The sequence below is a fragment of the Carcharhinus amblyrhynchos genome, chromosome 27, assembly GCF_965287045.1.
Source record: "Carcharhinus amblyrhynchos chromosome 27, sCarAmb.v2.hapA, whole genome shotgun sequence".
Taxonomy (NCBI): domain Eukaryota; kingdom Metazoa; phylum Chordata; class Chondrichthyes; order Carcharhiniformes; family Carcharhinidae; genus Carcharhinus; species Carcharhinus amblyrhynchos.
The window spans coordinates 10,561,519-10,587,448 of record NC_137350.1 but is presented as its reverse complement, the minus strand read 5'-3'; the positions used below and the strand labels follow the sequence as shown (position 1 = coordinate 10,587,448).

General features: G+C 43.8%; 1 protein-coding gene across 2 annotated transcripts in view; it reads left to right on the top strand.

The window, feature by feature from the left end:
- Positions 1-1,087: 1,087 nt before the first annotated feature.
- The window catches only part of LOC145359080 (rho GTPase-activating protein 27-like), a 205,005-nt gene continuing 180,162 nt past the window's right edge, over positions 1,088-25,930 (top strand). For both annotated transcript variants that reach the window (XM_080213464.1, XM_080213463.1), the window contains exon 1: positions 1,088-1,347. The gene's annotated coding sequence lies outside the window, so the exon portion shown is untranslated. The remainder of the gene's footprint in view (positions 1,348-25,930) is intronic.

Sequence of the window (25,930 nt, the reverse complement as noted above, 5' to 3'; positions counted from 1 at the left end):
CAGTGGCACAGTGGTTAGCACTGCTGCCTCACAGTCCCTGGGACCCGGGTTCGATTCCTGGCCCAGGGCACTTTCTGTGTGGAGTCAGTATGTTCTCCCCGTGGGTTTCCTCGAGGTGCTCTGGTTTCCTCTGAAAGATGTGCTGGGTGGGCTAAATTCTCTCTCAGTTTACCTGAACAGGTGCCGGAGTGTGGTGACTAGGGGATTTTCACAATAACTTCATTGCCGTGTTAATGTAAGCCTACTTGCCTAGAAGAATGAGGGAGATTTGATAGAGGTGTGTAAAATTATGATGGGTATAGATAAAGTGAATGCAAGCAGGCTTTTTCCACTGAGGCTAGAGGAGAAAAAAACTAGAGGGCATGGGTTAAGGGTATAGGGGGAAAAGTTTAAAGGGAATATTGGGGGGGGTCTTCACACAGAGAGTGGTGGGAGTGTTGAATGAGCTGCCAGATGAAGTGGTAAATGTGGGGTCATTTTTAACATTTAAGAAAATCTTGGACAGGAACATGGATGAAAGGGGTGTGGAGGGATATGGTCCAGGAACAGGTCAGTGGGACTAAGCAGAAAAATGGTTCGGCACAGCCAAGAAGGGCCAAAAGGCCTGTTTGTGCTGTAATGTTCTATGGTTCTATGGTCACCTCTCATCCTCTACGTTCCAGAGAAAAATGTCCTCGCCTCTCTTTATAATTCAAATCTTCCCGTCCCGGTGACATCCTTTTAAATCTTTTCTGCATCCTTTCCAGTTTAAAAACATCCTTCCTACAGCAAACATGTAATCAATTACAGTTAATTATGCTTATTGTAAACATGACTGTTTTATATTATTGAAATACTTTTATAATAAAAACAAAACTGATTTTTTTCACTGCTAATCTTAAAATTAATTTTCCAGTTTGCAGAATTGCAGATAGACTCCCCCCTGCCACCCCCCCGCTGTCAGAATGAGACTGAAACTCAGCGACTGAGGAAGTTTGAGATTCAATTTCAACAGGAAGCCAGAGACGAACAGCAAAGGAGAGAGAGAGCGAGAGAGCGGCTGAGAACAAGTTCTGACCCGCAGACAGAAAGCGAGGCGAGAGAGAGAGAGGGAGAGGCAGGTACGTGGGTCGGCTGGGACATGCCATTAAAGACCATCGCCCAGTCAAGACACCACACAGACCTGACACCCCACCCCGCTGGGAGGTTCTATCAACATTCAAGGGCACTCCGACCAGAAACATTCCCCAGGGAGAAGAATATGCAGGAATTCCAGCCACGTTCAGATGAACCTGTTTGGTGGACTGAAGCGTTTGAGCGCAGCCCTCTCTGAAAGGTGTAGATTCATCCCCAAAGCAGCAGCTTCAGGTAAAAAACACGTTTGTTTTCTTTGGATCGAAGGTTAATTACTTACAATTCGCCGGACCTTTTTTACACAAGATTGTTTTGTATTTAAGACTCACTGGAGAAGCAATCGTTTTAGTTTTTTTTAAAAAAAGTTTGAAAATAATGAATGCATTATGTTTGTAATCTCGGGGTGACGTTCACTGTTTAGACCGCGGATTCAAATACAAAAGGTTTGAAAGTGCTTGAGGAAGCGTTTCCGCACTGCACTGTGATGGATTGATATATAAATTTACTGTAAATAGGGCAGTGTTGGAAGTTAGGTTCCAGGAGTGTAGTTGAATTCAAAACAAGCCGATAGCGCTGCTTAATCAGGTCACCCAGAAATGGCTAGTGTAGGTTAAAGATGGTTACAAATGAGCATTATATTTCAATACTTTAGCTTACTGCATAATTTATATACCAAAAAATAGCATTTTTAAAACAAAAGAAATACAACGATTTTTGTGCATTTTTTTATCTTTCCAATCCATGCATGAATTGCTCTGGGGTAATTTTACTGCAATATCTTGTTACCAATTCACGGTACGAGTATCGACAATAATCAAATCTTCGGTGCGAACGCCTTAACACGTCATGAACATGCATTGTACTGAAGGTTGCCGTCTCCACACTGACTGACAGTTCATGTTTGCATAAAGTGTAAAACTAAAAGCAATACGATCCAATTTAAGGGTTCAAGTGCTGATTGAAGAATCAACATCACGTTTGGGCGTGACATCTATCCTCAGCGCCAGTCACACAGGTTGCAAGTCTATTCAGAGGTTTGGAGCAGTTAAGAACGCCATCCATCCAAGTAGGCACATTTTCCTATCGGCAGGAGAGATTGTCACTCCACTCCCATCACATTTCTTCAGCCGGTTTAATGTCACTCAGTAGTGCCATCTGATCCAGGAATTAAATTTCTTTAAACCGTATTTCTACCGAATAGTGTAGCCTGTATAGACAGAATAGTTACATCTCCAGATTTTAAAAATTAACTTTAGTTGCTAATTTGGCACAGTACTGCTGCCTCACAGCTCCAAGGACTGGGTTTGATTCCCGACAGTGCAAAGTCTGCATGTTCTCCCCGTATCTGCGTGGGTCGCCTCTGGGTGCTCAGGTTTCCTTCCACAGTCTGAAAGACGTGCTGGTTAGGTGCATTGGCCATACTAAATTGTCCCTCAGTGTCCCCGAACAAGCATCAGAATGTGGGGACTAGGGGATTTTCACAGTAACTTCATCGCAGTTACAGTGACTGTAACACTACATTCTGCACTCTCTCCTTTCCTTCTCTATGAATGGTATGCTTTATCTGCATAGTACGCAAGAAACAATACTTTTCACTGTACATTAATACATGTGACAATAATAAATCAATTCAAATCAGTGTTAATGTAAGCCTACTTATAACACTAATAAATAAACTTGAATTTGAATATACTGTGAAGGGGAAGTTAAATGTAGCAGTGATGAGATCTGAAAAGGTGATGATTCTAATACAACCTGATATCTGCTCAAAATCTGATGAAATTTACTTTTTGTCTCTATTCAAATAGCTGCATTGTCTAGTATGAAATGTGCAGTCTTTATATTGTTTATTTAAAGTTTATTTATCAGTCATAAGTAGGCTTACATTCACACTGCACTGAAATTACTGTGAAAATCCCCTAGTCGCCACACTCTGGTGCCTGTTCAGGTACACTGAGGGAGAATTTAGTATGACCAATGCACCTAACCAGCACGCCTGTGGACTGTGGGAGGAAGTCAGAGCACCCAGAGGGAACCCATGCAGACACAGGGAGAATGTGCAAACTCCACACTGACAGCGACCCAAGCCGGGAATCGAACCCGGATCCCTGGCGCTGTTAAAGAAGCAGTACTAACCACTGTGCTGCCCTGCTAGTATATCTTAAGCAATGTTAGAGTGGTGACTGCCTCATAATATTATATCAACCCTTCAAGTCTATGTTTTGTGAGGCAATGCTTTTTTTAACCCATTATGTAAAAAGGGAAGTAACTATTGCCAGATTAGAGTGAGTCACAACACTTGATAAATAAAAACACCATTCAGTCTAGCACTAAATCTTATAGAAGATATTCAATTTCCGGACTATGTAACTGATAGCAGGAGTGAAGTTCAGGGTGGCTTTAGGAAGTGGGGTGGAGAGGAAACCAATCAGATACTTCCTGCTGGAATTATGTATGGAGGAGGATTGGATTTGGCTGTGATGGCCTCTGTGATCCAATAGACAATCACCTCTTTGGGCTCACAGATGAATAATTAGCATTTGGGTGAGGTACAGGAATGTTGTTGCAATCAAAGCCCATGAATCAACATTGACTGAAGAGGAAAAGAGAACACTGGAAACAAACACTTTAAATTCAAATGTATTGCAGCAATGCTGTTGAAATCCAGTTATCATTGATGCAAATTAAAAAGCCTGATTGCTAAGATAGAACATAGAAAAACTACAGCACAAACAGGCCCTTCAGCCCACAAGTTGCGCCGGTCATATCTCTACCTACTAGGCTTACCTACAACCCTCAATCCTTTTAAGTCCCATGTACTCATCCAGAAGTCTCTTAAAAGACCCTATTGAATTTGCCTCCACCACCACCGACAGCAGCCGATTCCACTCACCCACCACCCTCTGAGTGAAAAACTTACTCCTGACATCTCCGACACCAATATACCTAACAGAACAGGGTTATGGAAGTGAGAATACACCTTCCACGAAAAAGCTTGCCATCTTGAAACACTTCCTAGATTTTGTCATTTAAACCAACTTGTAGCTTGACCAAAAGCCCTTTGTTCTATTCAATGTGGCACAGGTGACACAGTGGTTAGCACTGCTGCCTCACAGTGCCAGGGACCCGGGTTCGATTGCTGGTCTCGGATGACTGTTAGCACTTCCTGTGTCTGTGTGGGTTTCGTCCGGGTACTCCGGTTTCCTCCCACAATCCAAAGTGTAAGTTAGGTGGATTGGCCATGCTAAATTACCCCTTTGTGTCCCAATATGTTTAGGGGGAATTAGAGGGGTAAATGAGTGGGGTTGCGGGGGGTGCGCTGGGTAAAATGGTCTATTGGAGAGTTGGTGCAGACTTGATGGGCCAGATGGCCTCTTTCTGGACTGCAGGGACTCTATGATCTACTCAATGCTTCCACAGAATATCTGCAATCTATGTAATAGCTTGACGGTCAATTCTAGATACGTATTTCCAATCTCAACGTTTCACAATCATTAGTCAGTCCTTGGTTTGTTGTGCTTTGTGGATGATATTTTCTGTGGTTCCTGCAATTTAAGCAAATTATGCATCATTGGATATTTGACCTTCTTGATCTTGTTTGTGATTGTAAAATATTTGACTTTTTGCATATAATATTTCTTCTGTGGTTTGATCCCCATTAGCAAGATGTAAAAGCGTGTTCTAATTGTGATAGATACTGTGGTTTAAAAAGGATCATAGCTCTATCACATTTGTTTGTGGATTATTCTTGCATGGTGGCACAGTGGTTGGCAGTGTTGCCTCTCAGCGCCAGGGACCCGGGTTCAATTTTGGCTTCGGGTCACTGTCTATATGGAGATTGCACATTTTCCCCATGTCTGCATAGGTTTCCACCAGGTGCTCCAGTTTCCTCCCGGAGTCCAAAAGATATGCAGATTAGGTTGATTGGCCATGCTAAATTGTCCCTTAGTGTGAGAGGGATTAGGAAGGTAAATCCTATATTAGGATGGCACAGTGTTATCATTGTTGCTTCACAGCGCCAGGGACCCAGGCTTGGTTCCAGCCTTAGTCACTGTCTTTATGGAGTTTGCACTTTTTCCCCGTGTCTGTGTAGGTTTCCTCAGGGTGCTCCAGGCACTCCCACAGTCCAAAGATGTGCGGGTTCAGTTGATTGACCATGCTAAATTGCCTCGAGTGTCAGGAGGATTAGGAGATTAAATGTGTGGAAATAGGGCCTGGGTGGTTGGTACAGACTCAATGGGCCAAATGGTCTTCTCCTGCACAGTAGGGATTCTTTGATAATTTTATGTTAAAAATGTATAGAGCCTCTTAGACTGCATTAAGCCACCTGCATCAAAATAGAATAGAAAATCAATATGAGATTTTATGTGAAAATTAAATATTAAAGATGTTTTGGTACTCTTCAAAATCATATTGCAAGAAGCAATGACTTAAGACACACTTTTCCTGCTTCTCATAATATTTCTCTTGAAATTGTGAATGCTACTGAAAATCTAATCAGTAAAATCAGCTGATAACCCCAAAGCAGCTTATTAAATGGCAGTCATTAACTACAAGTGCTTCAGTAATATTCCCAGCAGTATCCCAGTCAGACTGGTATCCATGGAGATGCTTTAAAGTTACTTTTCCCTGATGACGTACATAGGAACAGGCCCTGAGCCCAGCCCTGTTATTCATTTAGCCTGGGGATATCAAACTCAAATGATCCAAAGGGCCAAATTTCTTCTTATGAAAGTAGTGATGGGCCAGCCCAGCACTTTTTTTTAAATTCATTCGTGGGATGTAAGTGTCGCTGGCAGGGCACTGCATTTATTGCACGTACCCAACTGCCCTTCATTGCAGAGGGCATTTGAAAATCAACCACATTGCTGTGGATCTGGATGTTGCATGTAGGCCAGACCAGGTAAGGATGGCAGATTTCCTTCCCTAAAGAACTTTACTGAGCCAGATGGGTTTTCATGGTTTCATGGACAACGGTTTCATGGTCATCATTAGAGTTTTAATTCCAGATTTATTCTGTGGAGGGATTCGAAACTGGGTCCCCAGAGCATTTCCCTTTGTCTCTAGATTACTAGTCCAGTGATAGTACTACCAAGTCACTGCCTCCCCGATTGTTTTACAAGGCAGGTATCATTAAAAATGTATGTGCCGAGATCCAGACATTCCAGTTATAAGGACTGAAATCTTCCAGCTATTCTTGCCAGTGAGATAATCCAGTCCTGCTGATGATGACCCTGTACCTGCAGCGGATATTGAGAATAACGGGAAAACCCATTGAGAGTACTGAGACCAGAAGATCTCACTAGCCAATGACAGGATGCCTCCTCTGTCCCAAGGCAAACCACAGAGGGGTTGGCGGGAGTGAGGGGATTTAGAAAATTCCACCCAAAAACTTGAGTGCACGCTCTACAATAGCAAATAAAATTAATGGAAAGATTAATAAAAGAGAATAGATAATACATTTTCTCTTCGTAGGCATGGTTAAGTACATTTTTATAATACAAGTAATTCTGCAGCTATCTGCATATGCACAATGCACTTATTGAATAAAGTAATTTATTAGTCACAAGTAAGGCTTACATTAACACTGCAAAAAAATTATTGTGTATTCCCCACAGTCCAGTACCTGTCTGAGTCAATGCATCTAACCAGCACATCTTTCAGGATGTAAGAGGAAACCAGAGCACTCGGAGGAAACCCACGCAGACATGGGGAGAATATGCAGAGTCCACACAGACAGTGGCCCAAGCCAGGAATTGAACCCAGGTCTCTGGCGCTGTGAAACAGCAGTGCTAACCACTGTGCCACCGTGCCACCCGCTATTGCCAGTTGTCTGAATTGCACATGTGAGAGAAGGGTAGCAATTTCAAAGCTTCTTGTGCGCCTGTGCACAAATCCAAAAGAAGTTCCATCCTCTGCCTTTAGCAGGTTTGACAAATTTACTTTGGGGCTGCCACTAACTGCTTGGAACTCCTTGCCAATTTCAAAATCACTTTTGTCTTCTGTTCTATCAGGTCTGGATCAACTCATAACAGTGAGTGGGAAAACCTGTAACAAAGGAAAAATGTTAGCCCTTTGAGACAAATATCCCATCATTTTAAGAAGAGCGAGCTGCTGTGATCTCGAAAGTGCAGTTGAATTATTTTTGGACATAATTTGTTTGGGTATCATTTCTGGTTTTCTGTTCTCTTTGGACCCTTCTATATATACTCAGGATGTGAACCTGAAACCTCCCTAATTTGAAGATACAGTGATGGGGATTTTGTATCGAAGCATTGGTGAATGTGTATAAGATCAGTATTAAAAAAAATTGAAATTGCTGGCGATACACAGCGCATCTGGCCGCATTTGAGGAGAGAGAAATAAAAGCTAATGTCTCAGATCAGAGTTCTGATTATAGATCACTAACTTGAAACATTATCTTTAATTCCACTTTTCACAGATTCAACCTGCACTGCAATAGGTTTTTGCAGCTTCTTCTGCTTTTATTTCCAATTTTGAGCATTTAGCAAATAGTTTTTATTTGGCAAATGTGAGGTCAGTGTCTCGGGCAGGGCTTAGGATCATAGAATCCCGACAGAAGGAGGTCATTCAGTCCATCGAACCTGCACTGACAACAATCCCTCCCAGGCCCTATCCCCCCCAACCCCATGTATTTACCCTGCTAGTCCCCCTGACACTAAGGGGCAATTTAGCATGGCCAATCAACTAACCTGCACATCTTTGGATATGTTTAGAATACTCCATTGATGTTAACTTTCATCTTTTCTCTATGTCCCTGAGGTGTTGCTAAGACATGTTTCATGGACATTCGTAACCATATCGTACTTGGTCCAAGTAAAGATTCTTTAAGTGTGTTGGCAGACTGTTCAACCATGTGGGTCACCACAGCTGGGCGTAGTGTAGTCCTCACTTAAAATTCACATATTTGTGCTCTCCAGCAGGATCACTGGATAACAGTCAGAAGTGGTAAGTTATTCTCCTTGCTAGCAGTGCTGAGGCCAGTTCCAGCATCTGTTTATCCCAGAGCAGCCACCTCAGCAGTGACAGGAGATCAAAGCTGAGACGTGGCGTGATTTGTCCCTCAGTGAATGCCCTCACTCCTTCCAATCTCTCTGACCCCTACAACCTTGCCAGAATGTTACTTACCTCCATCACTGGCCCCTTATGCATCCTTCATTTTGTTGACAGCCATGCCTTTAGCTATTTAGGTCCAAATGCTGAAATTCCTTCGCAAAACTACTCCACCTCTCTTGTCTTCTTTTCTGTTAAAAAGAATATGGAACATAGGATCAGGAATAGGCCATTTGGCCCCTCGAGCCTCCTCCGCTATTCAGTAGGAACATGGCTGATCACTTACTAAATTGCCATTGCCCCAAGCTATCCCCATAGTCCTTAATGTCATTGGTATCTAGCTAGGAATCTATTGATCTTTTTCTTGAACATTCTGAGCCTCTGGGATAGAGAATTCCAAAGATTTGCTAAGTTCTGAGTGGAGATATTCAGCCTCATTTCTGTTCTAAATGATCCTTATTCAGAGATTGTGGGCAAAATTCTCCCCAAAAATGGCAAGTCTCATGAAGGTGAGAATAATGGAGTGATCCGTGCCAGTCCCTTGGGTGCACGCTGCACCCCAATCCTCCCACACTCAGTCACTTTTTGTTGGTGATTTGGGAGTTTTGTACCAGTACTAGGATGGGTTCAGCCTAAACATGCCAGGCTTCAGGATGCTCAGGCACTGATCCGCAAGGGTGGCCTGATCTCACAGTGCACAGGGAGACCCTCTCTCTAACCCCGTGGATATCAGCTCTTCCCCACCCTTCTATCAGCAGCATGACCCCTCCCCCACCACCCCCCCCTTCTGATACAGGTCGCCGGCAATGGGATCTTCCTGATGGGTCCTCCAATATCAGCCCATAGTCGTCATAGTCTCCATATAGGCCCCACTCCCTGGGCACTGCTTCTAGCATACTGGTGTTGCCCAACTGGCAGCACTGGACTGTCCTCTGGCCATTGCCAGGCAGTGACAGTGTCTCAGGTGAGCCCGCAAGATGGACACTGTGTGATGGCACCACCCGGCCATGCCCCCCAACACTCACAGGCTTTAGTGGCCTTCTAGCCCCCCTGGTATGACCATCTTGACAGGTCTTTGCTAGTGGAGACAAGTAGTGATTCTTGCTGTTATCGCGCCATGCTCGAAGGCTGGCAAATTCTGTGTACTGGGCTTCAAATGGGCTCTACATATTTAAATACTAGTTTAAATATGCCAATTGGCGTATTTCTGGATATGAGCTGGTTTGTACCATTAGGAAGGGGCCAGGATACTCGCAAACTATTTGGCGCCAGGCGCAAAACAATTTTTAGGTCCACACACTATTCTCTGGGACTGGCGTGGCACAGTGGCACAGTGGTTAGCACTGTTGCCTCACAGCGTCAGGGACCCAGGTTCAACTCCAGCCTCAGGTCTCTGTCTGTGTGGAGTTTGCATCCAGGTTCAACTCCAGCCTCAGGTCTCTGTCTGTGTGGAGTTTACACATTCTCCCCGTGTCTGCGTGGGTTTCCTCCGGGTGCTCCAGTTTCCTCCCACACTGCAAAAGGTATGCAGGTTAGGTTAATTGGCCATGCTAAATTGACTCTGGTGTCAGGGGGATTGGCAGGGTAAATAGGTGGCATGACAGGAATAGGCCCTGTGTGGGATTGGACTCGATGAGCCGAATGACCTCCTTCTACACTGTAGGGATTCAATTCTTTGATTTTCACAGTAATTTCATTACAGTGTTAATGTACGCCTACTTGTGACACTAATAAATAAACTTGTAAACTTAAACTTAATGGCATGGTGTGGTTGGAGAATTGACTATGTCCCTGGTTTTGCCTACCAAACCGCCACCCCCCCCCCACACACCCCTCCACCCCCACAATTGGCATTCATCCTGTTGAGTCCCTGAAGAATGTTGCAAGTTTTGAAAGTTTCTATGACTTACCTCTTTGGCCAAGCTTCTGGGTATCTGTCTGAAATCTCCATGTGTGGCTCAGTGTAACATTTCCATTTGGTAACCCGAAACGCCTTGGAATGTTTCACGGGAAAACAATATTTCTCTGCAAGTTGTTGTTGTTGAGTCATGCACACATCTAATGAATCACTCGGAGTGGTGGGGGGGGGAGGTGGATCTCGATTTGTTATATCATTCATTGGTGTTAGGCTGAGTGACGGAGCTGGGATGGGAAGGGAAGGAGAACACGAAGGAGCCAAGGGCGTTCACAGCCGATGAGATGTGCTGTCAGTTGATGTGGCTGGAACACGGGCCAGCAACAAGTGGAGCAATGAAGCAATTGAAACAAGTATCTAAATATTTGGGACTGACATGGATCAGCTTTGGTTGCTGTTTAACTTCTATGAGTTGAACTGTTGTTGCCAATGATTCAGTTTGAAAGGTGATGAGGTAATGCAGAACTGTGCTGTATTCAAACAAGGCTCCAACGATAACCAGCTTGGACTGCATGTCGTGCAGTGTAGAATCGTAGAGGTGTATGGCATGAAAGTAGGCCCTTTGGCCCAACTTGTTCATACCGCCCAATTTTATGACTAAGCTCATCCATTCACAGGGCAAAGCATCAAGGTAAAGCGATGGTTACTTCCATAGCCTGGGGCAAATATTTTAGCCCAATTAATGGTGTTTTCTTTTTCAGTCTGTGCAACTTGTCTGTTCATGAATGATTAATCAACGGGCTATCACAGGAAAGGAATTCCTGTGGGGCTGCTTGCAATCATATATATTTTTACAATGCAGGGTAAATTCGGGTCAGTCTCAATCGCTGAGCCAAGGCAGGCGGGTGGAGTTTAGATCCAGGTGAACCATAACCTCACTGAATAGGAGGACAGGCTTGATGGGCTGAATGGCTGGCTCTTTTGGTGGGAGTTTCCGCTTCCGCCTTCTGCAGCACCGGAAATTCCCACCCGAAGTCAGAGGGCCTTTTGCTCATCCGTCAGATTTTCTGTCCTACCTGTAACGATCCCCGCAATAGGTAGGATTGGAAAATTTAGGCCGGAAATTCTCATCTTCCTTTTTAAAGGGCGCTTGTGCTAAACCCATTACAACACAGGGCAATGACGATGAAACAAAACACAACCCCAGCCCAATGAAAATGTCTTCATTATTTTGCGGAGAGGAATTTCACCACAGCAGATTGAATACAAGCAGAATGTAGCAACATTTTGTTTCTGATGAGATTAGGCAACGGTTTCCACCTTTTACTAATTTTAGTGTTAAAAACTAGATTTGCGTATCGAGGTATCGAGTGAGTTTTGGTAGCTTTAATATGTTCTTAATGGATCGTGGGATGGCACAGTGGCACAGTGCCTCAGAGTGCCAGGGACCCGGGTTCAATTCCAGCCTCGGATCACTGTCTATGTGGAGTTTGCACATTCTCCCCATGTCTGCATGGGTTTCTTCATGGTGCTCTGGTTTCTCCCACACTCCAAAGATGTGCAGGTTTAGGTGGATTGGCCAGGCTAAATTGCCCCTTAGTGTCCAAAGACATGTAGAGGGATTAGTGGGGTAAATATGTGAGGTTACTGGGAATAGGTCTAGGTGGGATTTTCCCTTAGTGTCAGGGGGATTACTTGGAGTTACAGGGACAGGGCTTGGATGGGATTGTTGATGGTGCAGACTCGATGGGTTAAATGGCCTCCTTCTATACTGTAGGGATTCTATGATCATGGTGGAGAGGTGAACACTTATTTCTGTTTCTTCGGTCAGTTTTCACTGTTCTTTGCCTCTCCTGAAGGTGTTGATTTCTACCCAGTCCATAGTTTCACAGGCACCAGGCATTTTCTGTTTTTTTGGCCTGCTGATTGATCTTTGGGGGGGATTTTCCCATTGGGAAACATAGCGGGTGGGGGGTTTGCAGTGGGGGAGGTAATGAGGGCGGGCCACGTAAAGCTCCATTGACCTCGGGTGGGATTTTCCGGTTTTGGGGTGAGAGTGGCCGGAAAACCCCGCCCATTGTGTCTGAACCCGAACCATGAGTGTTGGCAGGTAACTCAACCATGGGGAGGTTCACCATTATACCTAATCCCATCTGTTAGTTCAGAATGGGTACTGTGGGGCCAGAATTCTGGGCCCAAAACACTATGGAGGCTTCAAATACTTCATTCACCATTATTATCATTTTCCTTCAAGTTTTTCTTTTCCCTAATGAAGTTGTAATTGCCCCAATATACTGTTCTCCAATTCCCACTCCTTTGTTCACTTGGTGACAGAATGAGCCTCTATCCTGGCTGCCCCACCAGCTTTGGACACTCTGTTCACCCACAAGAGGCCATTGATGCAAGTCTCACAACTGGACCATCTTTTCGTGCATGTTTTGCTGGATCAATGTCAGCTTTTTTACTCATCTTTTCCTGAGACTAAAGGGCAATTTAGCATGGCCAATTTAGCATGGGAGTGTAGGAGGAAACAGGAGGAAACCCATGCAGACATGGGGTGAACGTCACACAGACAGTGACCCACTGGAATCGAAGCTGGGTCCCTGGCGCTGTGAGGCAGCAGTACTAACCCACTGTGCCACCGTGCCACTGAGATTGAACCTGGGTCCCTGGCGCTGCTATTTTATTTCCCTTTGGGAGCCACCATTTATTTTTCAGGATAGAGTTGACAGCGGGAAACAGTGCCTGTACTCTCCTGATTGGAAGCATTTTTTTCAAACTGGGGGATTTTCCAGATTAGGCAGCAATTCTAAATGCTAACATCTAAGTTTGAACATTGTGTATAAACTTTGAGGGCATCTCAGTGTCCAAAGTTGCCCACTTCCACTATTGAACGGTTGTCTGCGCCGGCACCAAATAAGCTCAGAGATCCTGTCCCACTTTGTCACTTCCACTTTTCAAAGTTCCTCCTCTTGGCCTCCTCAGTCTGACACCGTCAAACTCATCCGTAAATAATTCTGTCACTTGTGTTGCATTGTGTGGAAATTTGAGCTCACCTCAATGCTCCTCTGGCTCCCCGCTCTCGATGTGTTTGTGTCAAAACCCTCATTGCCATTTACAGATTTGCTCACAGGCATTTTCCATCTCACATCTGCAGTCTTCTCAATATCTCAGGTGGTGCACTCAACTCTTCGAGGTCAGAGTGATGTACTCCCCATTCTCTTCGCTGTATTTCAATGCCAACACCTCTGTTATCATGGCCTTTTGGGATTCTCTCCCTAAATTTCTCTAGCGTGCAGCATCATCCTGTACCTTCAAAACCCGCAAAGCCTACACCTTTACTCCATGAATGAATAGTTGCATGGATGACACTTTGCAACCAATATGCTTCTTTCAAAGTCTAATCACTGCTGTGTAGCAGCTAATTTGCACACAGCAAGATCCCACAAAGACATTAATGGCCGGATCATCATTTTTAAGACTGGGTTTGAAGATAAATGTTGGCCAGGATTTGGCTTTTTTTAAAAATAGCAAATGTGGGGTTTTACACATCTGCCAGAGAGCAGATAAGCTCCCAGTTTAATGCCTCATGCGAAAACCATGCACTTGGTTACCTCCTTGAAACCTTCTTCTGATCTTGCGCTGCTTCTTATTTAACCATAGGTGATCTGTTTACATTTAAGATATAAATGTAATGCAGTACTATTATAAGGAAGTGTAAGTTTCACATTCCTAGCACCAACAATGTTAGTCTAAAGAAACCAGTCCCATTGTGCAGAAGATTAAATATATCTTAATTTCTTCCTTTTTTTAAAGAAGTGAAATCATGCTTGTTTCCTTCATCTGCTACTTCATCTGAAGCTAGAGAGGGTTAGCGATGTAGTTTTTTTTAACTATTTCTTGGTGTATATCCAACATTTTAATAGTTTGAAACAGCCTTGATTACTCCACACAAACTTTCAGTGCTCTTGTTAAGTCAACTGCCCATCCAACCCTTGGGGCAGCCTGGTGGTACAGTGGCACAGCGGTTAGCACTGATGCCTCACAATGCTAGGGACCTGGGTTTGATTCCCAGGTGGGGGTCACTGTCTACACAGAGTCTGCACATTTCCCCATGTCTGCGTGGGTTTCCTGCAGGTGCTCCGGTTTCCTCCCACAGTCCAAAAGATGTGCTGGTTAGGTGCATTGGCCATGCTAAATTCTCCCTCAGTGTGCCCGAACAGGTGCCAGAATGTGGCGACTGGAGGATTTTCACAGTAACTTTATTAATGTAAGAATATTTGTAACATTGATAGATAAACTTAAATTTGGGATGATGGCAATGGATATGGAACAAAACAGATCTCTCCACCTGCACTGTGTCAATATGATGGATTTGGAGTGGGAATGCTGTGTTCTGTTGCGTCAGGTTTTGTGGTTTGGAAATCTTTAGATGCTTTTCTGTTCTTCACGAATTGAGTATTTCCCTGTTGCATACAAATTGCAGCTATTTTAGTCTTTATTAATACCAGTCTGCTGCCCAAGGCAGGATGTCATCAGCTGATGACATGAGACAGATTTGGAGAGGCAGTTTGTACTCTCTTATAACCTGATGTCATGGTCTAGTGTGATTGTTGGGGCTTACATCCTTACAGTGAAATTTATCATGCCCCGAATGCGCCGTTAGATTAGTGACATGTACTAAGATGGAGAAAGGAAGAAGTAGCTCTCTTCCAGGTAGGCTGTCTAACAAAAAATGGAAATAATTAGAATATCAATTATAATCTTAGAAATTATTTGTTGCACTTTTTCAGGAATCCTATGGAAGTAGCTTTGGAAATGTGAGTAAAAACTGCAAAATGCAAAACCAAACAGAAGATACGAATTGTGGTTGACAGCATAGTTGTGTAAATGCTGGAGCTCCACAATTACCTTTGAGGATGGCACAGTGGCACAGTTAGCACAGCTGTCTAACAGCACCAGGGACCTGCGTTCAGGTATGGCCTTGGATGACTGTGCGGAGTTTACACTTACTCCCTGCATCTGCTTGGGTTTCTTGCGGGTGCTCTGTTTCCCTCTCCCAGTCCAAAGATGAGTAGGTTAGATGGATTAGCTAAGGTAAATGTATGGGGCTACGGGGACAGGGTGGAGGAAGGGACCTAAGTAAGATGCTTTGTCAGAGAATGAGTGCAGTCTTGATGGGCCAAACGACCTCCTTCTACACTGTAGGGATTCTATGAAGAGAGTTACTCTCCTCCGTTGTTTGTCTTGAAAAGTGTACATGTGTAGACATTGGGATGGGAATAGGGATGCTTGTGCAATTGTTATGCTGGAACATCCTAGTCAAGATCTTGCTAGAGACACAACTAACCCTATCCCAGGACTTGAACTCAAAAACCAAGGCAGGTGCTCCAGTGCTGAGGGAGTCCTACCTTTAAGATGTGATGTTAAACCAAAGCCCTATCTGACTGCTAGTTGTAAAGGATCTCATGGCATGATTTGGAAGAGGAGCAGAGGAGTTTTTCCCAGTGATCTGGTCAATATTTATTCCTCAATCAACAGCACAAAAGCAGATGATCTGGTTGTTATCATTTCTGGGAGCTTGCTGTGCATAAATTGGCAGATGTATTTCCAAATTACAGTAACAGCTACAGTTGAAAAGTATTGCAGCGGCTATAAGGCACATTGAGACATTCAGTTGTTGTGAGAGACACTATATATATCAAAGGTTTCTTTCACTATTAAGAAGATAAAGAGGCCTTTCAATCCATTAGGTAAAGGGATTAAGCACTTGAGGGGATTTATATGTTTTGAATGGGCTTTCATGAATGAGTTTTTTTTTCAGTATAGTAAGTGCTATGACGAGGTCCTGTGGCACAGTGATAGTGACCCTGCCTCCATGCCAGGAGCTCCTGGTTCAAGTCACTCTGAGACCTAATGACCCAAGAAAGGTACAAAGGGAGGCTTGCCTCAGTTCTCCGGGATTTTGTCCCAGCTGTTTTAAGTTTTAGGCAGGGACCATCGAGTCTGCAGTGTTTCTATCTGATTGAAAACTGGGCCTATCAATGAGGCTCTCCCTAGGAGGGGACCTGTTGTTGAGATCAAACACAGTCCTCTGGGGTCCCTGGGTTCTGTTAGACCTCCTCAGTAGATCAAAGGTTAAATTCCCATCTTTATGTCAGAGAACTGTATGGGACTTCTTTCTCTGGAGCATTGGAGACTTGGGATGATCTTATAGAAGTCTATAAAATAATGAGGGGCATAGATAAATCAGTATCTTCTCCCAAAGGTAGGGGAGTCTAAAACTAGAGGGCATAGGTTTAAGGAGGAGGGGAGGGACACAAAAGGACACAGAGGGTGGTGAGTGTCCAGAACAAGCTGCCAGAGATAGTAGTCAAGGCGAGTACAATTTGGTCCTTTTAAAAAGCCTTTAGACAGTTCCATGGGTAAGATTGGTATAGAGGGATATGGAACAAATGCAGGCAATTGGGACTTGCTTAGTAGTTAAAAAAGGGGCGAACAAGTTGGGCTGAAGGGCCTGTTTCCATGCTGTAAACCTCTGTGATTCTATGATGCGAACTAGCTCCTGAATGCTCAAAAATGGCAAACATCTGTAATCTGTGCATTGGGTAACCACAGGTTAATTTGTTTTGAGTACAATAATGGTAGGTGGTTCATTGGACTAATCTGGAGACAGAGTAATGCTCTGGGGATAAAGGCAAATTACTGCAGCTGCTGGAATCTGAAACATCCTGGGTGAGATCTTCCAGCCACACTTGTCCCAAGGCCAGGAAATCCCACCCGGGGTCAACGCAACTTTGCATGGTCCGTGTCCCGCCCGCGACAATTCCCGTGGTGGGCGGGACAGGAAAATTCTGGAGCCTGACACAAAACATTGGCTCTATTCTCTCTCCAGAAATGCTGTCAGATCTACTGAAATTTTACAGCATTTTCTGTTTTTGTAATGCTCTGGTGGGGACCTGGATTCGAATCCCACCGCAGCAAATGGTGAAATTTGAATTCAGTAGAAGTCTCGAATTAATGATGATCATGAAACCATTGCCGGTTGTCATAGAAACCCATCTTCCTTCGGGGAAGGAAATCTGCCTTCCTTACAGAGTGGATAGTCAGAAGCTTTTTCCAAGGGTGGAAGAGTCAATTACTCAGGGGCGTAGGTTTAAGGTACGAGGGACAAGTTTTAAAAGAGATTTACGAGGCAGATTTTTTACACAGAGAGTGGTGGGTGTCTGGAACTCATTGCCGGGGGAGGTAGTGGAAACAGATACGGTAGTGACTTTTAAGGGGCATCTTGACAAGTACATGAATGAGATGGGAATAGAGGGATATGGTCCCCGGAAGGGTAGGGGGTTTTAGTTAAATTGGCCGAAGGGCCTGTTCCTGTGCTGTAATTTTCTTTGTTCTTTTACTCGAGTTAGCCTACACGCGACTCCAGACACACAGCAATGTGGTTGTCACTTACAATGTCCTCAAATGGCCTAGCAAGTGGTTCAGTTCAAGGGCAATTAGGAATGGGCTAAAAATAGTACCCCAACTAGCAATGCCCACGCCCACTGACATTAAAAAAAAGTTATATTTTGGTTGATAATTTGTAAGATTACTTCATGTAAAAATAGTGAGTTGAATGCTTGTTTCACGCTAGCTGCCAATGCTTTTATGATGAAGCAACAGAGGAAGATTGTTGGGTAGTTTCTGGTCAGAAGTAGGTGTTATGTTTCCTGATTCTGGATTGTGAAAATAAATAATTGAAGAGTGGGAGGAAGCTACGTTTATCTCATTTCTGAACACAGTGTGTTTGCTTTTGAGGGGTGACGTAACTCATAAAAATTTATCATTGTTTTTTTGAGGACCCAACTGACAGTGTCGTTTGCAAGTCAAATCTCGTAATCTCACAGATTAACATATCTGTGTTCATACTCCAGCAATTGCCACTTCAGAGTTTTAGAATCCATACAGTTGCTAGTTAGGGAGGTGTGGTAGCACAGTGGTTAGCACTGCTGTCTCACAGAGCCAGGGGCCTGGGTTCCCGGCTTGGGTCACTGTCTGTGTGGAGTCTGCACATTCTCCTTGACTCTCCATGGGTTTCCTCTGGTTTCCTCCCACAGTCTGAAAAATGTGCTGGTTAGGTGGATTGGTTGTGCTAAATTTTCTCTCAGTGTACATGAACAGGCGCCAGAGTGTGAAGACTTGGGGATTTTCACAGTACCTTCATCGCAGTGTTAATGTAAGCCTACTTAAGACACTAATACATAAACTTGATTTTACCTCTGAAATTTAAACTCTCTCTGCTGCTTAATTAAAAGTACAGTTTCCTTCAGAAAGAGCAAATGAAAGAAAGAACTTGAATTTATATGGGGTCTGTATCCTCGGGATGTCCCGATGTGCTTTACAGACAAGTAAGTCATATTAAAGTGGTTTCATAATTATATCTAAATGGCGAGAGATTGCAGGGTTCTGAAATTAAGAGGGATCTGGGCACCAGAGTGCATGAATCACAAAAGACTCATGTGGAGGTACAGCAAATAATTATGAAAACTAATAGAATGTTATTTGATTATTGTGAGGGGAATTGTAAAAATGCTCATTCACCAATTTAGGAAAACACAACTCCTTTATTTACAGGTTCAAACCATACAGAGGCTTACAACCTTGTGGCTGCAATCAGCTCCTGCGATGTCTCTGAGCACAGAAGCCAGTGCTTATCAGGGTGATTCTCCCCCCACCCTGCTCCCCGAATGGTTCCTTGGTCATTTGACACTTATTTTGAAGATTGATCCTTAAAGGGACAATCACTGCAGGAATCAATTACAACAATAGGAAAGGTGAGCTTCACTTTTACAGGAAAATGGTGAAACCACATCAGGAGTACTGTGTGCGGCATTGGTCTCCTTATTTAAGGAAAGATGTAAATGCGATAGAAGCAGTCCAGAGAAGGATTGCTGGACTAATATCAACAATGGGTGGCTATCGTATGAGGAAAGTGTGGAGAGGTTAGGCTTGTATCTGTTGGAGTTTAAAGGAGTAAGAGGTGATTTGACTGAAACGTGTAAGATCCTTAGAGATCTTGACAGTGTGAATGTGGAGAGGATGTTTTGCCTCTTGAGGGTGAATCCAGAACTCGGGATTACAATTTGAAATAAGCGGTGGCTCGTTGAAGACATGTTTGAGGAGGATTTTTTTCTCACAAAGGGTGGCGAGTCTCTGGAACGCTCCTCCTCAAAAGTCTGTCGAGCAGGATCGCTGAAGGCTGAGTGAGATAGATTCCTGATTAACTAGGCATGAAAGATTATTGGGAATAAGCGAGAATGTGGTCACAATCAGGCCAGCCACGGTCTCACTGAATGGTAGAGCAGGCTCAAAGGGTTGATTGGCCCAATTCTGTTCCTAACTTGTATGTTTGTCTGAAATACCAACAGCCAAAATGTGCCCAGCAAGATCCCACAGCTAGCAATAATTTTTGTTCATGGTTTTAGCAAGATTGCTAATTAAAACACAATAAGTAAAGAATATTTCCAACAGTTGGGTGGAATGGATTGTTAGCTTGGCTCAGTTGCTAGCATTGTAACCTCTGTACAGCACAATCCTGCGCAAGTATCACACTGTTGCTGGAACTGCCTTCAACTGAGACATTAAACTGAGTCAACTTGCTTTATGGTTCAGCTGAATGTTAAAAATCTCATGGTATCAGTCAAACAAGATTGAGCTGTTCTCACAGTGACTGTGAACAGTTTTGGTCCCCATATCTGAGGAAAGATGAACTGACATTGGAGGCAATCCACAGAAGGTTCACTAGGTTGATCTCAGGTACGGAGGGATCTTCTTATGAGGGGAGGTAGAGGAGGGTTGGGCCTGCACTCAGTGGAATTTAGAAGAATGAGAGGTGACATTATTGAGAGATATAGGATGTTTTCTCTTATTTCATTCATGGGATGTGGGCATTGCTGGCTGGGCCAGTATTTGTTGCCCATCCCTAATTGCCCTTGACCTGAGTGGTTGGCTAGGCCGTTTCAGAGGGCAGTTGACAATCAAACACATTGCTGTGGCTCTGGAGTCACAAGTAGGCCACACCAGGTAAGGACAGCAGATTTCCTTCCCTAAAGGATATTAGCGAACCAGATGCGTTTTTCTGACAATTGACAATGGTTTCATGGTCATCATTCTCAGGGTCTTGACAGGGTAGATGCTGAGAGGTTGTTTCCCCTTGTGAGAGAGTCCAGGACCAGAGGGTAGAATCTCAGAGTAAGGGGGTCGTGCATGTAAGACACAGATGAGGAGGAATTTCTTCTCTCAGGCGATAGTGAATATGTGGAATTCTTTACTGCAGACAGTCGTAAAGGCTGGGTCATTAAGAATGTTCAAGGCTGAGGTAGACAGATTGTTAATCGGTAAGGAAATCAAGACTTATGACAATAAGGCAGGAAAGTAGAGTTGAGGAGTATCATATAACATCAGTCATGATCTCCTTGAATGGCAGAGTAGACTTGATGGGCCGAATGGCCTATTCTGTTCCCATGTCTAATGGTCTCATGGTCTTATGGATCTAACCCACTTTCTTAATTGCTCATTTACCCCATTGCTGTCTATGGGGTCTGGTTGTTACTCTTACCAGTGTAATAACCACTTCAGAGTGAACTATCAATTATTAAACTTGTCAGTGTTTCTTTAATGTGGCTGTTTGCTAAGCAAGTGCAAATCCTTTACTTGGTGATGGTGGTGATGGGGACGGAGCAGTGCATGAGAACAACAAGACTGTTATACGTGACTAGATTTCCGTGATTCCAACAGGTAGCCATTCCAAGTCAACTCCCCTGTTTCACTGTGGTTACCTCTGGGTCGCCGACACAGTCAATCAGACATTTGGGGACAACTGACCTGCCTAGAGGGGAGGTGATGGCCTAGTGGTATTATCGCTAGACTAATAATCCAGAAACTCTGGGTACCTGGGTTCGAACCCCGCCACGGCAGGTGGTAGAATTTGAATTCAATAAAAAATATTTGGAATTAAGAATCTACTGATGACCGTGAAACCATTGTTGATTGTTGGAAAAATCCATCTGGTTCATTAATGTCCTTTAGGGAAGGAAATCTGCCATCCTTATCTGGTCTGGCTTGACTTGAGAGCACAGCAATGTAGTAGCTTCTCAACTGTTCTTGAAGAGCAACTAGGGATGGGCAGTAAATGCTGGTTAGCCGGCGACACCAGTGTCCCACAAATGAATAAAAGGAGTAAATCAGATTGTTCATAGACCTCCACACTTGAGAATTTAAGTGGCATTGATCCCATCCTTACCCATTGTTAATTGATACAGAAATCCATATGACCAGGATACATGGATACATTGCCAATATTCCAGACTTCCCAGAGTTGAATCCTTACATTTATACACCAGAAAGCATAGCTGTATGTGAGTATTAGAATGCTGGACAGCACCTTAATATAAACTCTCCAATGAGTTAATGAAGATCCTTGTGGTTCAAATGCAAACAGTGCTGCTGAACTAAAGTGCAATTTTGCTTCTGTGGTTGGTTTTGGACTGTTTACTCCCATAACACTGATGGTGAGTGGCCACATTGGAATGAATAAATCTGCCTGAAACCTTTAGAGCAGTACACAAGAGTGGGATAATTAGCCTACTCCACATAGAAATTAGGAGCTGGAGTAGGCCATTCAGCCCTTTGAGCTTAAATACATTCAGTGTGTCGATGTCCACAGCCTTCTATGGTAGAGAATTCCACAGGTTCACCACCCTTTGAGTGAAGACACCTCTCCGCATCTCAGTCGAAATGGAATGGCTTGGCGTGGCCACCATCATGTGGCTCATTCCTACTGCAGCCAATGCTTCCAGCTTTGGGACTGTGGACTCCACAAGGACAAATTTTATACAACTGCGCTGCCAACATGTGTTACCGCAAAACCACTGAGGTAAGCAATAAATATCAGTAGAGAACAGATTCCCCTGTTACTGTAGGCATTAAGATTATGAGGCCTTGTGTTAAAGAAAGACTTACATTTATATGGTGCTCTTCACAACCACTGTACGTCTCCAAGCACTTGACAGCCAAGTAAATACTAGAAGTGTAGTTAGTATTGTGATGTAGGAAATGTTGCAGCAAATTTGCACACAGCAAGATCCCACAAACAGTAATGTGTTAAACGGCCAGATAATCTGTTTTTTGGCAACGATGATTGAGGGATAAATGTTGGGCAGGACACCAGGGGTAACTCCCTTGTCCTTCATTGAAATAGTGCCATGGGATTGTTTATATCTAACAGGCAGTTGGGGCCTTAATGGCACTTATAAGATCTCTCAGTACTGCGCTGGAGCATCAACCTTGGTTTTTGTGCTCAAGTTCTGCTCTTCCATGAAATAGTGGCGTATTTCCCTGGGTGGGCAGTTGGGGCCTTGGATAAACATCTTGGGCAGGATTTTCCACCCAGCCCATCACAAAAGGTGGCCTGCCATTGGCCAGCAGTGGGATCTTCTGGTTGCACGATTGTCCCTAAGAATGCACCCCTTGCTCCTAGGGAAATTAGAAGATCCCACCAGCGTGAATGACCAGAAAATGCCTGGCCTTGTCTGAAAGACTGCACCGGCAATAGCGGAATGTTCCCTCAGTGCTACACTAAAGTGCGTTTGTGCTCAAGTGGTCCTTGAATGTAAAGGTTAGACTGAGTGACATCAAACTCAGGTCTCCACAGCAGTAGCTGAATTTCTGGATTAATAATCTAGCAATAATAGGCCATCACCTCCCCGTTCATTGATTTTTCTCAATCATGGAATCTTGCAATTCAGGAGAATCCATTTAGCCACTAAGAGACATCTGAGCCATTGCTGACACCTTCACATTTCACTGTAAATAGAGCCAAGATTGTTAGGTGCAATGGCACATTTTAAAATCGATCTTCTCTTCTACAATGGTGACTGACTGCAAGAGAATAAAGGACAACACCCATATGCGTTTTGGATGACTTCCCAAAGCGATCAGTGAATTGCTTTCTGAAAGGTAGTCACTGTTGTCAAGTAGAAAGGTTGTTGAGAGTTTATTTTGCACAAATATTGCCCGCGTCGATTTGCATACTGAAATACGGCTTTATACGATTGCTAATCACGTGGAAATAAGGGTGCATGTCTACCCAGAGCAAGCAGAGGAAGACCTGCTGCACAGATGAACAATAAAAGTAGGTCAGGCATGTATCATTATAACAAAACTTTAGCAACATAAGGCCTCCTGCAACCTTCAGCAAACCACATTTCGCTGCACCACCCTCTGTCACAGACCACATCATTCTTGAGGGTTTTGAGTCCTGAGAGTTGAAAAACAATGCACTGCAACAACTCCATCCTGACAGTGCTCGTCCCTTGTCAGAATATTGCAGAGAAACTGAATTCGCCCAACATGATTGCACCTGTAATGGACTAAATAGCTACTTCTCCTAGGAGACAAGACCCTGATTATTACTTTACAGGAGCGCACTTCTTTTTTTTTAACAGAGATCGATGATGCAACTTCACATTCCTTCCCTTGGAGAAGAGTGTTTTGCAATGGAAGGATTTGCAGGCTGATTAATAGCCTGATTAATAGCCACGGCATGACCATCTTTACACAAGCCCATTGAGTGGGTAGTCCAAATAGTGGGAAGGATCTTTAATAAGATGGGCTTGGGGACAGGCACTCACACCCATATATAAATATGCCTCGTTAGTAAATGCCAAATCCGTATTCAGAACAGGACTTATTGGCAGTATCTGGGTATGAATTCTACCAATGTGGTTGCACCTTTTGATCCAATTAAGAAAAGCATGATACTAAAACACTTTAAGCATTCACCTACAAGCCAAACTGGGTTTCAAACCTTACTCAAGTCTTTATTATTAGGTCAAAATACTGGAACTCTCCAACAGCACAGTGGATCTACGGACACCAAATGGGCTGCTGTGATTCAAGAGGGTGGCTTGCCACCACCTTCTTAAGGGCAATTAAGTGTTGACAATAAACATTGGTGTTGCCCAACTCACCACATCCATATCACAAAAAAAAATTAAACGTCATAGCTGATAAAGTTCAGGTCAGACTACAGCTTATATTTTTTTAATGTAATTCTTGAGCCAAGCAGCGGATATTTATTGGTTCTGAGGAACAACTGTTTTATACATAGCATTGTTTCATTCAGTTTTAGACCTGTGATTGGGTTTCCCCATCTTCTGATTCAATCAAGAGTTTATCCACTTAACAGGTCGAGTCAAAAGGAACTGTGAAGTTTTACAGTGGCCGATAAGGTCAGAATTGGAATGTGACATTCCAATTTTAATTTGACTCCAGTTTTAATTTGTGATAAAGGGCCTGGGGGAGTTAGTAATCAAACAGACACCTACAACATCCCGTGTTCTGCCTTCCCGAGGCATTTTACCTGATGTGACCACACCCGAGGGAAACAAGTTGGAGAGTTCACTGGTTACCAAGGAGTTATGGTCTGGATTATACTGCCTCGACAGATGATAGAAGCAGATTGTAATGATAACTTTCAAACAGGAATGATATGTATGTACCCGTGTTACACATGTACACAGATGTACATATTGGAAAGGACTGTGAAGAAAGAGTCAGGAAGTAGGGCTAATCAGATAGCTCTGAGAAAGAGCCTGAACAGGCACAGTGGTTAACCACGTTGCCCTGAGTTTCAAGATTCCATGATTGAGAAAAATCGATGAATGGGGAGGCGATGGCCTATTATCTCTAGATTATTAATCCAGAGACTCAGCTAATACTCTGGAGACCTGGGTTCGAATCCCACTACAGCAGGTAGTAGAATTTGAATTCAATAAAAAATATCTGGAATTAAGAATCTGTTGATGACCATGAAAACATTGTCAATTGTCAGAAAAATCCATCTGGTTTATTAATGTCCTTTAGGGAAGGAAATCTGCCATCCTTACCTAGTCTGGCCTACATGTGACTCCAGAGCAATGTGGTTGACTCTCAACTGCCCTTCAAGAGAACTAGGGATGGGCAATAAATGTTGGGAAGCCAGTGATGCCCATGTCCCACGAATGAATAAAAGAAGAAAAAGAGTAGATCAGATTTTATGGGCGGCACAGTGGCACAGTGGATAGCACTGCTGCCTCACAGCGCCAGGGACCCGGGTTCAATTCCTGGCTTCGGTCACTGTCCATGTGGAGTTTGCACATTCTCCCCGTGTCTCCGTGGGTTTCCTCCAGGTGCTCTGGCTTCCTCCCACACTCCAAAGATGTGCAGGTTAGGTGCATTGGCCGAGCTAAACTTCCCCTTAGTGTCAGGGGGATTAGCAGGGTAATTCTATGGGGTTACAGGGGATAGGGCCTGAGTGGGTGTCGGGAGAGGCTAAATGGCCTCCTGCAGGGATTCTAGGTTCTTTGAACATTTCTTCGGCCACATCTAAATGCTGTGAATCAAGCTTCCACTAAATTATGTGAGGCTTCTGGACTGAGTTAGGCTCAACTATAGAGATGTTTGCTGGGAAAATATGTTTAGGGATAAGTCATACTGGATTATCGCACTGCATTGAGAAGGTATATAGCAGCGTTGGGCAATCTGCAGCCCGGAGGTCATGTGTAGCCAATCTGAGTTCTGAGTGTGGCCCACTAGCCATTTTGTCGACCTTTGCTCTTGCGTAGTGTTGTTACATTCTGCGGATTTCCATCCATGTGGTTCCTTTTCCTACCGATAAGTGTGAAGTGATACGGACGTAAAGCAAGGGCAAGTGTAGTGAAGTGCATGCTGATTGCTCACAACACCGACTGTGCACTCCCTCCGCATCCAAGGCATAAATATTCCTTTTGCTTTTATCATTTAAAGTTGATAACAGTTCTATTGAGATAGAGCAATTAAGCATTTTCTGTAACACGTTATGAA